This window comes from Coptis chinensis, chromosome 2 (genome assembly GCF_015680905.1).
Source record: "Coptis chinensis isolate HL-2020 chromosome 2, ASM1568090v1, whole genome shotgun sequence".
Classification (NCBI taxonomy): Eukaryota; Viridiplantae; Streptophyta; class Magnoliopsida; order Ranunculales; family Ranunculaceae; genus Coptis; species Coptis chinensis.
Window position 1 is genome coordinate 5,665,540 of NC_141457.1, and position 14,461 is coordinate 5,680,000.

The window sequence follows — 14,461 nt, forward strand, 5'->3', positions numbered from 1 at the left end:
CTAGTTGGGAGTTGTGATAAGTGCTCAAAAAGTGCTATTTAACCCTCGATTATGCCTCTTGTTTAGCCATCTTACTGGACTAATAGTATTTGTAAGTTATGTTTTATGATTCTACAGGTGAAAGAGAGAGTTTTGTGGAATATTAGAGAAAAAGGGGTAAAACGGAGCAATTCAGAGCATTAAGGATCACATGGGAAGCCCATAGACAATCATGGAGAAGGCCAAGGAATTAGAGTTATTAAAGATGCGACTTGGACCTATTTTAAAGCCTATTTGGAAGCCCAAGGTCAAAGGATTCGTTGCTTGGACCAAAGCCCGCAAAAGAGGATAGAAGGATAGAGCAGAAGAGACAAAATAGGCTTACGCGTCTGGGACACATGGATCAAGCGTCTAGACGCATAGATCGACACTGTAGCCAATTTCTTCTCAGTTTTGGTGACGAAGTTGGACTCTGAAAGAAGTCTATTTGTATTAGGAAACAAATAACAGTTTGGAATGCTTCTAAAGCTCATTGTAACCTCTATAAATAGAGGACCTAAGTGCCTCATGTAATTTGCCAATTCACTTATACTCTTGTCTCCATAACTAGAGGCAGAGAGCGATTAATAATAAAAGGTCGGTTTTAACTAGCTGAGTCTTAATAAATTAGTCTTTCTAGTCTTATGTTCGTCGACTCTTCTTCTTCTCGTTCTTCGTGTTCTTCCTTTTTTATGGAAGGCTAATCTTCTCCTTCAAGGGAGAAGATGAAGCCGGTGCTTAGAGTTTGTTGATTCTTCTGGTTCATGGTGTTCTTCAATCAGGTTAGTTCTTTATGTTTTTAGTTATTAGTTCTATTGCCCAGACTAGGGGATAGAAGTATAGATTAAGGTTTTTATTTATTGCAATCGAATATCATGCTAGTTTAGGGTTTTATTTATTGCAATTGAATATTTGCTAGTGACATGCTTTTATTTATTGCAATCGAATATCATGCTAGAGTAAGGTTTTATTTATTGTAATTGAATATTATTTTATTATTCTCTACTTTTCTTCTAGTTGTGTAGCGTTTTAGAGTAAGGAAAGTATTCCTTATGTTTGTCTTAGATGGTGATTCATTGAATAGCTACCCAAACTCACATAAAAGGAAAGAAGATACTAGTAACATGAACATAGGAACAACTTTAAGTAGAGTTATTCGTTAACGATGTTTCGTCCAAGAGGGCATCGGCACTCGCTCGATTGCCTAATTGTAGTCTACTTGTGAGAACAACCATGAAGAAAAAGGTCATTGAATCAAAAGTATTGGTGGATTCTAATCTCTTGAATTCCCTCTCTTATAAATTCTCAATAGTTTAGTTTAGTTTAGTTTAGTTTAGCATTAGAATATAAAATATATATAATAATAGTTTTTAATCCCTCAAACCCCCTTTCCAATCCTGTTCTTCATATAAACATACACTTAAAAGTAGAACGATACCCTACTCATCCTTTACTTATTGAGGGATAATTAGGTTTTGATATGCTTCTATTTTGTTCAACAACCATCATCTCATCTACATACACAAAAAGAAGCGAAGGTCAGCCCCCTGGCCGATGAGCTTCATGGGCCGCCTTGAAGTACAATTTTCACCAAGCGGCGGATTAAATCCTTTGCAGACAACTTAAATACGCGATGGGGTATTGTAAGTAGCAAAGTGGCCTTGCTGCCACAATCCACTGAGATTCATCCCCATGTCGCATCGATTTGTCGCTCCCCAATTCCATTTCCAGCCTAAGTTTAAATCCATGAGGTTAAAATGGTGGCCGGCGATGGTGGCGGTGGCAACATCATTGGCAACCTTATTTCACGTAGTTCCTAAGAGCAAATTCCTATTGCTTATATAGGAGTGAATTCATATTGTTGTGCGGCTGCATACGTATCTTGGGCACTTGGACGGTTGGATGTGGATGCTTGGGCATAGGCGCCTTGGGCACTTGGACGGTTGGACATGAACGCTTGGGCGCTAGGACATGGACGCCTTGGGCGCGGGCGCTTGGACGCTTGGACACTTGGGCGTGGGCACTTGGGTGCTTGGACGCGAGCGCTTAGGCGTGGGCACTTGGGTGCTTGGATGTGAACGCTTGCTTGGGCGCCTGGACGTGGGTGTCTTGGGCGCAGACGCTTTGGACGCAGGCGTGGTGCAGTCGCTTGGGCGCGGGCGCTTGGACGGTTGAACGTGGACGGTTGTGCATGGGCGTGGGTACCTTGGGCGCTTGGACGGTTGGATGTGAATGCTTCAGCGCTTTGACGCTTGGATATGGACGCCTTGGGCACAGGCACTTGGACGCTTGGGCGCATGGACGTGGCATTACAACAAATATGACATATGACATCGCTAATTTTACATCACTTTCAGTGAAGTGATGTCATAAGAAAACTATGGGCACTTCTTTTTAGCATGTGATGTAATAATTATCACAATTTGTTTTTAACATCACTTATTTCAGAAGCTGATGTAGTAGAGTTGTACAACATCATTTTAATCAGTGATGTCGAGATAGTGATGTAGTAACACTTTTTTACGTCACTCGCTGTGTCACTTATAAAGTAATGTAATATTTATGTATTCAACATCACTTTAAAGGTGTTGTCACTCACCGTGTCACTTATAAAGTGATGTAATATCTATATATTCAACAGCACTTTAAAAGTGAATTTGCCAAGTTTTTGAAATCACGTATAATGTGACTTCTAGAAGTATTATTATTAATATACCTCTTAATTAAGTTAATTAGTTAGAAAAAGACCATCTAAAAAATTATGTTAAATAGAAATGAAACAGGGTGGACGCTGGTTTGCTAGACTAGCCACCCTTAAACGAAAAATATAAAATAAAAAACTGCCACCAATACCCAAAAGGCTTAAACCCCATAAGCAAGGTCTGGCCCATAAATTTATAAGACCTAATACATACGAAGAAAAAAATTTAAAATGGAACACGCCCTCACTTTTAAATTTCGGGGATTTTAGAGATAATCTTCGGTATTTTATTTACCAAAACCCTACAGTCTTTCATTAAACTGAAATCAGAGATTGATTGCAAACAAGTTTGATATTAATCAATTACAACATTGAAAGGTTTCACTACACCATTTGGGTGATTTTGCAACAGTTGGGATTTTTTTATTAGTAACACTTATTCATCTGTTAGCAAGTTACTCACATTTATAAGCTGTTAGAAATAATATCAGCCGTTGCTGAAATACTTGAATTATTCTCTAACATTTCTTTAGATATTTAGTGACGTTTCTCTATATGTTAAAAATTAAGAAATGTAAAAAGAGGAAAAGAAAAAACAGATCGGAAAAAAAGGAAAACTTAAGCGGGAGTTTTTCACATCTCGCGCTCATCGAAAAGTAGAAAACCTTAAAGTTGAAAACAAAAAAAAAAACACAACTCCAAAAAGCCCAAGTCGTCTTCAACCTCAACACACCGACAGCAGCCACCACGTACCTCTCCCACCCACGGTATGCTACATCTTTCTTTCTTATCTCATCTATGTTTCTTCTCACTTTCTTGAACCTAGGGTTTCACCCGTGTTTATGTTCGATTTGTTTTTGGTTTCCTTTTTGTTTTGGGTTCATTTTTGGGCTTTTCAGATTTACTTGCAAATCCACAGCATATTCACAAGTGATGTTCGAGAACGAGTCATTGGTTTCTTGTTGGCAGCTCATCTGAAGATGAAATTTTGATGTCAGGAACAGCTATGTAGGTACTTTGTCCCTCACTTTCTTTTTGAAATTTGAAAATTCCAAAACTATTGTGTGTTAATTTCTGAAATTTGGTGCAAATTAGGGCTAAAAGTGGTATCAATGAGTGCCCTAATTCAACATATTAATCGGTTTTTCAAGTTGGTTTTAAAAAATGTTGCTTTGTCATTTTGCCTTTTCGGTTTGATGTAGATTTTACCAACAGCTCTGCTTCATAGATTCCTATTGGTGCTTATTTGCTATAGCTAAGAACATAGATATTTAAATTTGTGGGAAATTACAGGCCTTTTTAGTAAATGACTACTGAGCTTGAAAACCATATCACAGAGCATTTAATTAAAATATGCATATTGAAAATGCTTATAATAACTGATGGGAATTGATATGGATTTAATCCAACAAGAAGTAGAAGCAAGACACTGTTAGAACAATGGAGTTTTATTATTTCTGGAGCACTTGCTATCCAAGTATATAGAAGACTCTCTGGCTTCTTTCTAACATTTCAGTAGAAAGTCCTTTTACCATATATATCCTATCTCTAGTCCTTACACTTTCTAGATATTTATTACATCAAGTAATCTACATATCTCCAGATTTATTGTCTAGAAAAATCTACAACAACTCTAACCTTGTACTTTCCTGATTGTCCGAGTATGCGGTGTAATAGGTGAAACTTATCTCACGGTAAATATTTTGTAAAGATTTCTGCCACTTGCTCTTTAGTACTGCATTAGTTGAGTTTGATTTTTCCATTTGCTTCATCTTCCTTGAGATAGTCATACTTTAGTTGTTGTTCAATTTCATTTAATTAGTAGTTCTTTACCTTTGTAGGTTTTGAATTGTGTTTTTTTAGGTTACCTTGCCTATTTTTTACAACTTTTTGGGTTTGTTCCCCAAATCTCACTTCGTTAACATGTTCTTGTGGCTCGATTAGCCTTTGAATTTGTCGGTTCAAAGGTGCAAACGAGTCAACACATGGTCTTATGAAATTTCAGTTACGTTCATTCGTTATATTAATATTTTTCCATGATAATTTTTTTTTATTATTACGGGCTTCTCATATTTATGAGCTTCTAATTCTTATTTGTATTGTAATTTGACATGTAGTTTGATTTTTTATTTTTATGTTGTGTTGGTGGAATATTTGGACGTAGGTTAGAAGAGATGAAATGAATCATGCTCTGACTCCTGCTTTGAAGGCATTCTTTTTGTATCAGGTTGTTTATGTTTGGCAAGTCATTTGGTAGATGTGATCTTATATTGTTCTTATCAGCTTATTGTTTTTGCAACGGTAACACATGTTCATACATTAAGGGTATGTGATTGTGTGAATGTCATACGAGTAATAGAGCAAAATCTCCACGGATGTGCAGCATGATTTGCTACTGGCCATGTGCAGGTTGACTTTTAAACTAACACTAGTTATTTAACCAATTTTTTAAAGTTGGAAATATCTAAAGTGATGCCTTAGAATTATGTCCATTTAGATTGCTTGCTTTAAATGAATTAAGTTGTGATTCTTTTGTAAGTAACTATGCCAATTAACATGAACTTCTCAGTTCATCTTTTTGGCTAGAGTTAGATTAGTTTGAGCCTTGTTCACTAGCATATAGGACAAGGAATTGTTGATAAATAATTTCTTGGATGTTAGCAAATTTATTGGTGCTAGTTTGTATGCACTTAGTGGGTCTAGCTTTGTTGGTAAATACTTGTTTGGTGTGACTGAATTATTGTTCAAGTCAAGTTCTCTGAGTTCTCCACGTTAGATGCGTTAGTGCAGTATTTTTGTTGCTATATGTACATGTGTAACTTGGTTTTAACTTGGGAGGGAGTTTGCCACATGTGTCCATGTAGGCGGCACCTCCACTAGTAGGAAGAGGCATAGTTTGCTACGTGTGCGTACTGCATCCCAGAAGAAAAGCATGACCTATAATTGAGTTACATGTATTGTTTCTATTGCTAAGGAAAATACTGAAACAGGTCTTACTACACCAAAGTCATGAAAGAATGTTAAGGAAAATACTGAAACAGGTCTTACTACACCAAAGGTAATTTTTATAATTTTCGTGGTAATCTTTATTATCCTCATAAGTATGTGATAAAAGTTGTATAAGATGGACATCTTCTTGTTGGTAACACTTTTTGGTTTCATAATCTAATATAAACCAAAGTGTGGATGTAAAGGGGATTATAGTTATGGGCTTATAGTTATATCAATACGTAATATTTAAATTGTCAAGGGGAATTAACCTATTTCTTTTAACCTTTCGCTTTCCAAAATCAAGATTATGTTGGAACCTTCCTGTTATCAGTAGATGTTGGTCAATCATTATGTTTTCCTTAATTTGCAGAACAATATTTTACTACCTGTAGAAATTTGACCGAGAAATCTAGAATACATGGTTTTTGTTAGTTTATTCAAGTACTACTTTGAATGATTTAACAGCTCCGTGATTGCTCCTTATAATGAGTATTTGCAGTTGCTTGGCTTACTCTTGAAATTGTTGAACGGTGAGCTGGCCTGGTCAACTCAAAGAGAAGTACTAAAGGTATGTTTTTTGTGAGATTATCGTATTTAGTGTTTAGTTCTGTTACTTTTAGAGTCTTAAATATCATGGCAATGTCTCCAGGTCTTAGGCATCATGGGTAATCAGCTAAGCTTGTCAGGATCACATTGCGAAGGTGCATGTGCAGGTAGTGATAGTGGTCAGCACATTCATTCAGTGGATGAGCTACCTATGGACCTTTGGCCATCTTTTGCTATGTCAGAGGATTACTATTCTACGGTAAAAGTTGAAATTTGGATTTTGTAATAGTTATATTATCTATCTTTTGTTATTAGTTCTTAATTGTGATTTACAATAACTAGGTTGCTATTAATTCTCTTATGTGAATCCATCGAGATCCCTCACTTTCAAGTTACCACCAAAAGGTGGTCAGTTCTCTTCTGTTCATCTTCAAGGTACGATGTATATGTGCAACAATATGGTGTGTTCTTTAAATTAGGCTATTTGTCAACTTCTTCATATCTAACTTCACTGTGCTTTCTGAGATTAGTCGATGGGCCTTGCATGTGTTCCATTTTTACCGAAGGTGAGTTCATGGAATTCACAAGTTTACACGTTTCCATTTTTACCAACAATCTGAGAATCATGTTTTTTTTTCTCTTTAAATTGTATTGGTTTAATTATTTGGAATGCAACATAATGACCTTCCATATTTAGAAATGTTTTTTTTTTCTGGGCAGACGCAATTTTTAGATTACTCCACTAGTGATGTAGGAAAATGGACAACAACGTTTTTATTTTAACTCAACCTCCAACCAACTTTTGGCACAGGGCTGGACCTGATCTTGAACCCAAGTAACTGTCTTCTGTAGAACTTCCTTTGTCATTCAGATACTATATTATGCGGATGTTCCATATGTTTATTTTTTTATAAAATTTGCATTGATTTTCTAGTGCAATGTTTCATATTGCAGAAAAAAGAAAACAGAGTGATTTGGTAGGTTGTGATAGGTTCTTGGATTAAATTGATTGCATCAAGCCAGACTGTGATAGGTTTTTGGTTGGGTGATTGTGGTTCTCTCTGGCTCATTTCAGTACTATAGATTAGATTTTGTTGGTATATGTTGGGTCGTTATAATTTTTTGTATATAGTGTAATATTTGCAATTGGAGATGATATTTGTGTAATGAATGTGATTTTAAAATACATTTTATCTTTATTTGATGATAAATGACAATGAAAATGGTATTGTATTGGGATGATATTGGCAATTTTGTTTTTTGTTTTTTGTTTTTTTTTTATTATTTTGATAAATGGGACATCACTTTTAAAGTGATTTATAGAGTTATTTCACATCACTTTATAAATAATTTGGAATCTGAATGAAACGTCACTTCCTAAGTGATGTTAATCAGCCTTATTGATTTCTCTTAAAAAGTGATGTTAAACGTTATAACATCACTTGTGGATATCGATTAAAAAGTGATGTAAAGTTATAACATCACTTGTTGACATCAATTAAAAAGTGGTGTGAAGTAACATCACTTGTGGACATCGTTTAAAAAGTGATGTGGAAAAATCCTGACTTTTCACGTCGCCACTAGTTACATCACTTGCAAAAGTGACGTCGTATATTTTTTATATCACTTATGGAGTGATTTTAAATGTCTTTTCTGTTGTAGTGTGGATGAATTGGGCGCGGGCGCTTGGACGCTTGGACGCTTGGTCGCTTGGGCGCGGGCGTTTGGGGGCTTGGATGCTTGGGCACTTCGATGTGGGCGCTTGGATGCTTAGGCGCTTGAACGGTTGGAAACGGCCGCTTGGAGGGTTAGATGTGGACACTTGTGCATGGGCATAGGTACCTTGGGTGCTTGGACGGTTGGACATGAACGCTTGGACGCTTGGATGTGGACGGCTTGGCTGCAGGCGCTTGAACGCATGGGCGTGGGCGCATGGGCGCTTGGATGCTTAGGGGTGGGACCTTGGACACTTGTACACTTGGTCGCTTGGGCTCTTGGACGCGGGCGCTTGGGCGCTTGGACTGTTGGACGTGAACGCTTGAGCGCTTGGGAGCTTGGACTTAGATGCCTTGGGCGCTTGGACGGTTGGACGCGGACGCTTGGACGGTTGGACGTGGACGCTTGTGCATGGGCGTGGGTACCTTGGGCACTTGGACAGTTGGATGTGAACGCTTGAGCGCTTGGACGCTTTGGGCGCGAGCGCTTGGAGGCTTAGATGCTTAGGCGTAAGCGCTTGGGTGCTTGGACGATTGGACGTGAATGCTTAAGCGCTTGGACATGGGTACCATGGGCGCTTGGATGGTTTTATGTGAATGCTTGAGCGGTTGGACGTGGATGCCTTGGGCGTGGGCGCTTGGACGCTTGGACTTGGGCGCTTAGGTGCTTGGACGCTTGGACGTGAACGCTTGAGCGCTTAGGCGCTTGGACGCTTGGATGCTTGGGTGCTTGGACTATTGGACACGGGCGCTTGGACGCTTGGGTGTGGACGCTTGGGCGCGGGCGCTTGGACGCTTGGGCGCTTGGACATAGGCGCTGGGCGTGGGCTCTTAGATGCTTGGGCGCGGGCACTTGGACGCTTGGACTTGGACGCGGATGCTTGGGTGCTTAGGCCCTTGGACGCCGACGCTTGGGTGCTTAGATGCTTGGACACTTGGGTGCTTGGGCGTTTGGACACTTGGACGCTTGGGCTTGGGTGCTTGGATGCTTGAAGGCGCTTGGCTTGGGCGTTATGCACGCATGTGTATGCATGCTATGTATGCGTGATGTGCCCATACACCCTTCCAACGACCAAAAATTGAAATTTCACTACCAAATGATTTCCAAACCCAAAACAAAGAAAAAACGGACAAAACGGACCAACCGGACACCTAAACCCCAAAAAAAAGTCGTTTTTGCTCAAAATGAATGTCCAAACCATTCCAAATGGTTCCAATTGTTTTCTTATGTTGCTCTACGTTTGAAAACACCCCAAATCAAAAAAAAAAACACCCCGATCGGACATCCGAGCCGGAAGTTATGACCGTGTAAAGTTCAGAAGTCATTCAATGTTCCCTTTTGAATATAGTGGAAAAAAGTTAGTGACTATATTAGGGGGGAGAGGAGTTTTTTTGTGGGAAGGCATCATAGCATAGTTACTCCCCCTCGCCCAAGGCGCAAGGCCAAGGCGCTATGCTATCACGTCGGGTAGGCATGCCCCGACTAGACGACGTCCCATGTTGCCACTCGATGATGCCACCGGCTGCCAAGGTACCACGCCAAGGTGCCACCACCACCTTATGCCACCACCCGGCCACCACCGCCCCCCCTGTGCCACCACCGCCCCCAAAAAAATGTGCCAAAAATGTGCCGAAAATGTGCTAGCGTGGGAAGGCGCTATGCATCACGTCGGGTAGGCACGCCCCGACTAGACGTCCCAAGTTGCCGCTCGATGCTACCACCTCCGCCATGGTGCCACCAACGGCCACCTCGTCCCTTGTCCCTCAAAAATGTGCTAGCGTGCCAAGGCGCTATGCATCACGTCGGGTAGGCATGCCCCGACTAGATGTCCCATGTTGCCACCCGATGTTGCCACCGCCACCCCTACCGGCGAGCACCACCGCTGGCACCACCCACCACCGCCGGCCGCCACCCACCACCACCGGCCGCCACCGCCAACCACCACCGCCGCCGCCACCGCCAACCACCACCGCCGGCCAGCTCCTCCACCACCGCAGCTCCGCCGCCACCACCACCACCACCACCGCCCCGGACCAATTTTTCCCATTTCGACGGTTTTTTCGTCCGAAATCAATGATCGTTCGCCCCAAACCCACTACCAACCCCATTTTTGCCCAATTTTGATCGATTTCGCCACAGTTTTGAGCCGATTTCGCTGTAGCCATTCAAATTACAGTTGGCGCCCAACCTAAATTTCCTTTTTGCCACCTCGTTCAGGCGAATTTCTTGCTACAACTGCCCTCCCAGTTAGAGTTTGGAGTGTTCCAAGGCTCTCCGCTCACCTTCATTCACCATTTTTGGCCCCCTTCCCACAATTTTATCTGCCCCGGAAAGATATTGGTTGCCTCTCGATGTTGGTTCCCCCCCGATGATGCCATATGTGTACGAGCTTCTTCCTATTCCACAGGCGAAGTTTTAAGCGTACACAAATTGGCTAGGCGGGCACATACTGGTGTGAAAGTCAAGTAGCAGCATCATGTTGCGAAATGTCTTCGAAACGCTATATATGTGGCCGTGTATGGGGGATATGGCCCCGAATAGATATTGGTTACCTCGATATTGATCCCTCTCCGATGTGTATTAGTTTTTGAGCCCGCGGAACACAACGCAAGGAAGTGTTCCACGGGGCGGTTGTAAGCTACACAACCGGGTCCACCGGGTGATATGGGTGATCGATAGCGAGAGTAGCAACTAGCATAGAGCGGTGTCATAAATGTCTTTCGGGGTTTCACACACGAGCCGCCCCCCAGATATGGGGTCGTCGGGGATTCGGCCCCGAATTGATATTGGTTGCCTCTCGATGTTGGTTCCCTCGATGATGCCATATGTGTACGAGCTTCTTCCTATTCCACAGCGGTTTTAAGTTTTGCCGCATACAAATTGGCTAGGGCACATACCGGTGTGAAAGTCAAGTAGCAAAGATCATCATGTTGCTAAAATGTCTTCAAACGCTATATATATGGGCCGTGGTATGGGGATATGGCCCCAATAGATATTGGTTACCTCGATATTGATCCTCTCCGATGTGTATTATTTTTCTTCGACCGCGGAACACAACGCAAGGAAGTGTTCCACGGGCGAAGTTGCAAGCTACACACCGGGGTCCACCGGGCGATATGGGTGATCGATAGCGGAGTAGCAAGCAACTAGCATAGAGCGGTGTTAAATGAAATGTCTTCGCGGTGGGTTCCACACGAGCCGCCCCAGATGCGCGGGTCGCCTGGGGATTCGCCCCGAATTGATATTGGTTGCCTCGATATTGATCCCTCTCCGATGTGATTAGATTTTTTTTAGCCCCGCGGAACACACCGCGAAGGAAGTGTTCCGCAGGAAGAAGCCAAGGGTTGATGGGCGGTTGCCGCGCAAAGACAAATAATCTCGGTCGTCGCCTTTGCTTTTTTTTTTTGTGTTTGTTCGCCGCCCAAATGGATGGACGGATGCAATGGGACGGGCGGGTGTAGTATCGGATGTGTTCGTGGTGGTTGGCGAGTGAGTGGTAAATGGTACGCGGTGTGGCCAGAGGCCAGAGGGCCCGCGGCAGCTTAACTAACTATGCCGCTCCTCTTCATTTTTGAAACAATGGAGTTCGGAGTTCTCCGCTGAAATAGGTCGGTTCCCCGTGTTGCATATACCGTCGCGCAAACGCCTCGCTACGTGATGTCATTGCTTTCCCACCTTTTCCGAACGGCGGTCGCGAACTCGCCCGGTTGCTTGTGACTCTAACCGACGGGTTGCCCCCGTTAGTATGGCTAACAAGCAATCCACGCCACGCCCGTGATGCGGAAGATGATTTTCGGGCTGGTTTTTCCCCCGCCGGTGCATTTCGCTGCCCCGAAATAGATAGTTCGCCTCCGCGACCCGATCGTTTCTTCCGTCGGCGGCGCTGGGCGGCGCCGCGAAAAGGAATGCTACCTGGTTGATCCTGCCAGGAGTCATATGCTTGTCTCAAAGATTAAGCCATGCATGTCTAAGTATGAACTAATTCAGACCGCGGAAACTGCGAATGGCTCATTAAATCAGTTATCGTTTATTTGATAGTACCTTACTACTTGGATAACCGTGGTAATTCTAGAGCTAATACGCAACAAAACCCCGACTCGGAAGGGGACGATTTATTAGATAAAGGTCGACGCTGGCTATGCCCGTTGCTCGATGATTCATGATAACTTCACGGATCGCATGGCCTTGTGCCGGCGACGGTTCATTCAAATTTCTGCCCTATCAACTTTCGATGGTAGGATAGTGGCCTACCATGGTTTCAACGGGTAACGGGGAATTAGGGTTCGATTCCGGAGAGGGAGCCTGAGAAACGGCTACCACATCCAAGGAAGGCAAAAAAGCAAGAAATTACCTAATCCTCGACACGGGAGGTAGTGACAATAAATAACAATACGGCTCTTAGAGTCGGTAATTGGAATGAGTACAATCTAAATCCCTTTAACGAGGATCCATTGAGGGCAAGTCGGTGCCAGAGAGCGCCGTAATTCCAGCCCAATAGCGATATTTAAGTTGTTGCAGTTAAAAAGCTCAGAGTTGACTTTGGTTTGGCCGACCGTCTTTCGGTGTGCACCGGTCGCCCCGCCCCCTTCTACGCGATGCGCCCCGCCCTTAATCGGCGGGTCGTCGCCTCCGTGCTGTTATTTTGAAGAAATTAGAGTGTTTCAAAGCAAGCCCAAGCTCAGATACATTAGCATGGGATAACATCATAGGATTTCGGTCCTATTACGCTGGCCTTCGGATCGGAGTAATGATTACGTGGACAGATCGGGGCATTCAGATTTCATAGTCGAGGTGAAATTTTGGATTTATGAAAGACTAACCCATCGCGAAAAGCATTTGCCAAGGATGTTTTCATTAATCAAGAACGAAAAGTTGGGGGCTCAAGACGATCGATACCGCCCTAGTCTCAACCATAAACGATGCCCACTGTGGATCGGGCGGATGTTACTTATAGGACTCACCGCACCTTATGAGAAATCAAAGTTTTGGGTTCCGGGGAGTATGGTCGCAAGGCTGAAACTTAAAGGAATTGACGGAAGGGCACCACCAGAGGAGGAGCCCGCGGGCTTAATTTGACTCAACACGGGAAACTTACCAGTCCGCATACATAGTAAGGATTGATGATCGGAGCTTTCTTGATTCTATGGGTGGTGGTGCATGGCCGCTCTTAGTTGGTGGAGCGATTTGTCCGGGTTAATTCCGCTAACTAAACTAAGACCTCACCGCTAACTAGCTACGCGGAGAATCATCTCCACGCCTTCTTAGAGGGACTATGGCCGCTTTTAGGCCACGGAAGTTTGAGGCAATAACAGGTCTGCGGATGCCCTTAGATGTTTCGGGTCGACGCGACGCTTATTAATCGATGTATTCAACGAAGTCTATAGCCTTGGCCGACCGTGCCCGGTAATCTTTGAAAATTTCATCGGATGGGGATAGATCATTGCAATTGTTGGTCTTCAACGAGGAATTTCTAGGAATGACTACGCCCCCCGCCTCTTGTCCTACGCCGCCCTACCACCCTAAGCGAAGTCCGAGTCGCCTACGCGCTGACTACGCCCCCGCCCTTTGTACAACACCGCCCGCCGCTTCCTACCGATTGAATGGTCCGTGAAGTGTTCGATCGCGGGCGACGTAGCGCGCCACACGGCACGGCGACGTCCCGCGAAGAAGTCCATCGAACCTTATCAGAGGAAGGAGAAGTCGAATAAGGTTTCCGTGAGAGGTGAACTGAAGGAGGGAAGGATCATTGTAAAACCGCTCGCAGTAATCCACCAATTAACTTAAAAAACAAAACCGCGCACGGCCCGGGCGGATTTATCCTATATCCGCCCGCGCACGCCGGGAAGCCGGACGCTTCGGTTCGAGAAATGATGGCTGGCGCCCGCCCGCCCCCGCCCCCGCAAGAACACAAAACCCCGCCGGGTCCGCGCCAAGGAAAGGAAATTTAGCGAAACAACGCGGTTGCCGCCGCGCGACTCGATCCGATATTTAACGACTCTCGCAACGGGATATCTAGGCTCTCGATCGATGAAGAACGATTAAATGCGATACTTGGTGTGAATTGCGTAATCCCGCGGAACCATCGAAGTCTTTGACGAAGAAAAGTTCGCGCGAGGGCCTTTTAGGCCGAGGGCACGCCCGTCCGCACGCCACGCGACACGCGCCGCGACCCCGCCACCCCCGGACGGGGGATTGAGATTGGCCCCCCCCCCGGCACCGCTGCACGGCCGCTCAAATGATCGCCCCCCCGCGACGAAGCCGCCGCTATTATCGGGTGGATCAAAGCCGGTGAGATAAGGCGCTTCGCTCGCCGCCACAGGGAGGGGGACGATCGACGCCGACGCCGCCACCGACGGCGCCACCCCGCGAATTCGTGTGTCAGCGGGATTACCCGCTGAATTTAAGCATATCAATAAGCGGAGGAAAAGAAACTTACAAGGATTCCCCTAGTAACGGGCGAGCTTAACCGAAGAAGAGCCCAAATTTGAA

At 44.0% G+C, this 14,461-nt stretch overlaps 1 long non-coding RNA gene and 2 pseudogenes across 1 annotated transcript; all 3 read left to right on the forward strand.

Moving 5' to 3' along the window:
- Positions 1-4,366: 4,366 nt before the first annotated feature.
- On the forward strand, positions 4,367-7,498 carry LOC147514530 (uncharacterized). The gene is made up of 4 exons (XR_015213230.1): positions 4,367-6,278; positions 6,360-6,515; positions 6,599-6,691; positions 6,787-7,498. It is a non-coding gene; the product is annotated as an uncharacterized LOC147514530 (long non-coding RNA).
- Positions 7,499-11,881: 4,383 nt separating this feature from the next.
- Positions 11,882-13,721, forward strand: LOC147514531 (18S ribosomal RNA; annotated as a pseudogene).
- A 618-nt stretch (positions 13,722-14,339) lies between these two features.
- The window catches only part of LOC147514532 (25S ribosomal RNA), a 3,394-nt pseudogene continuing 3,272 nt past the window's right edge, over positions 14,340-14,461 (forward strand).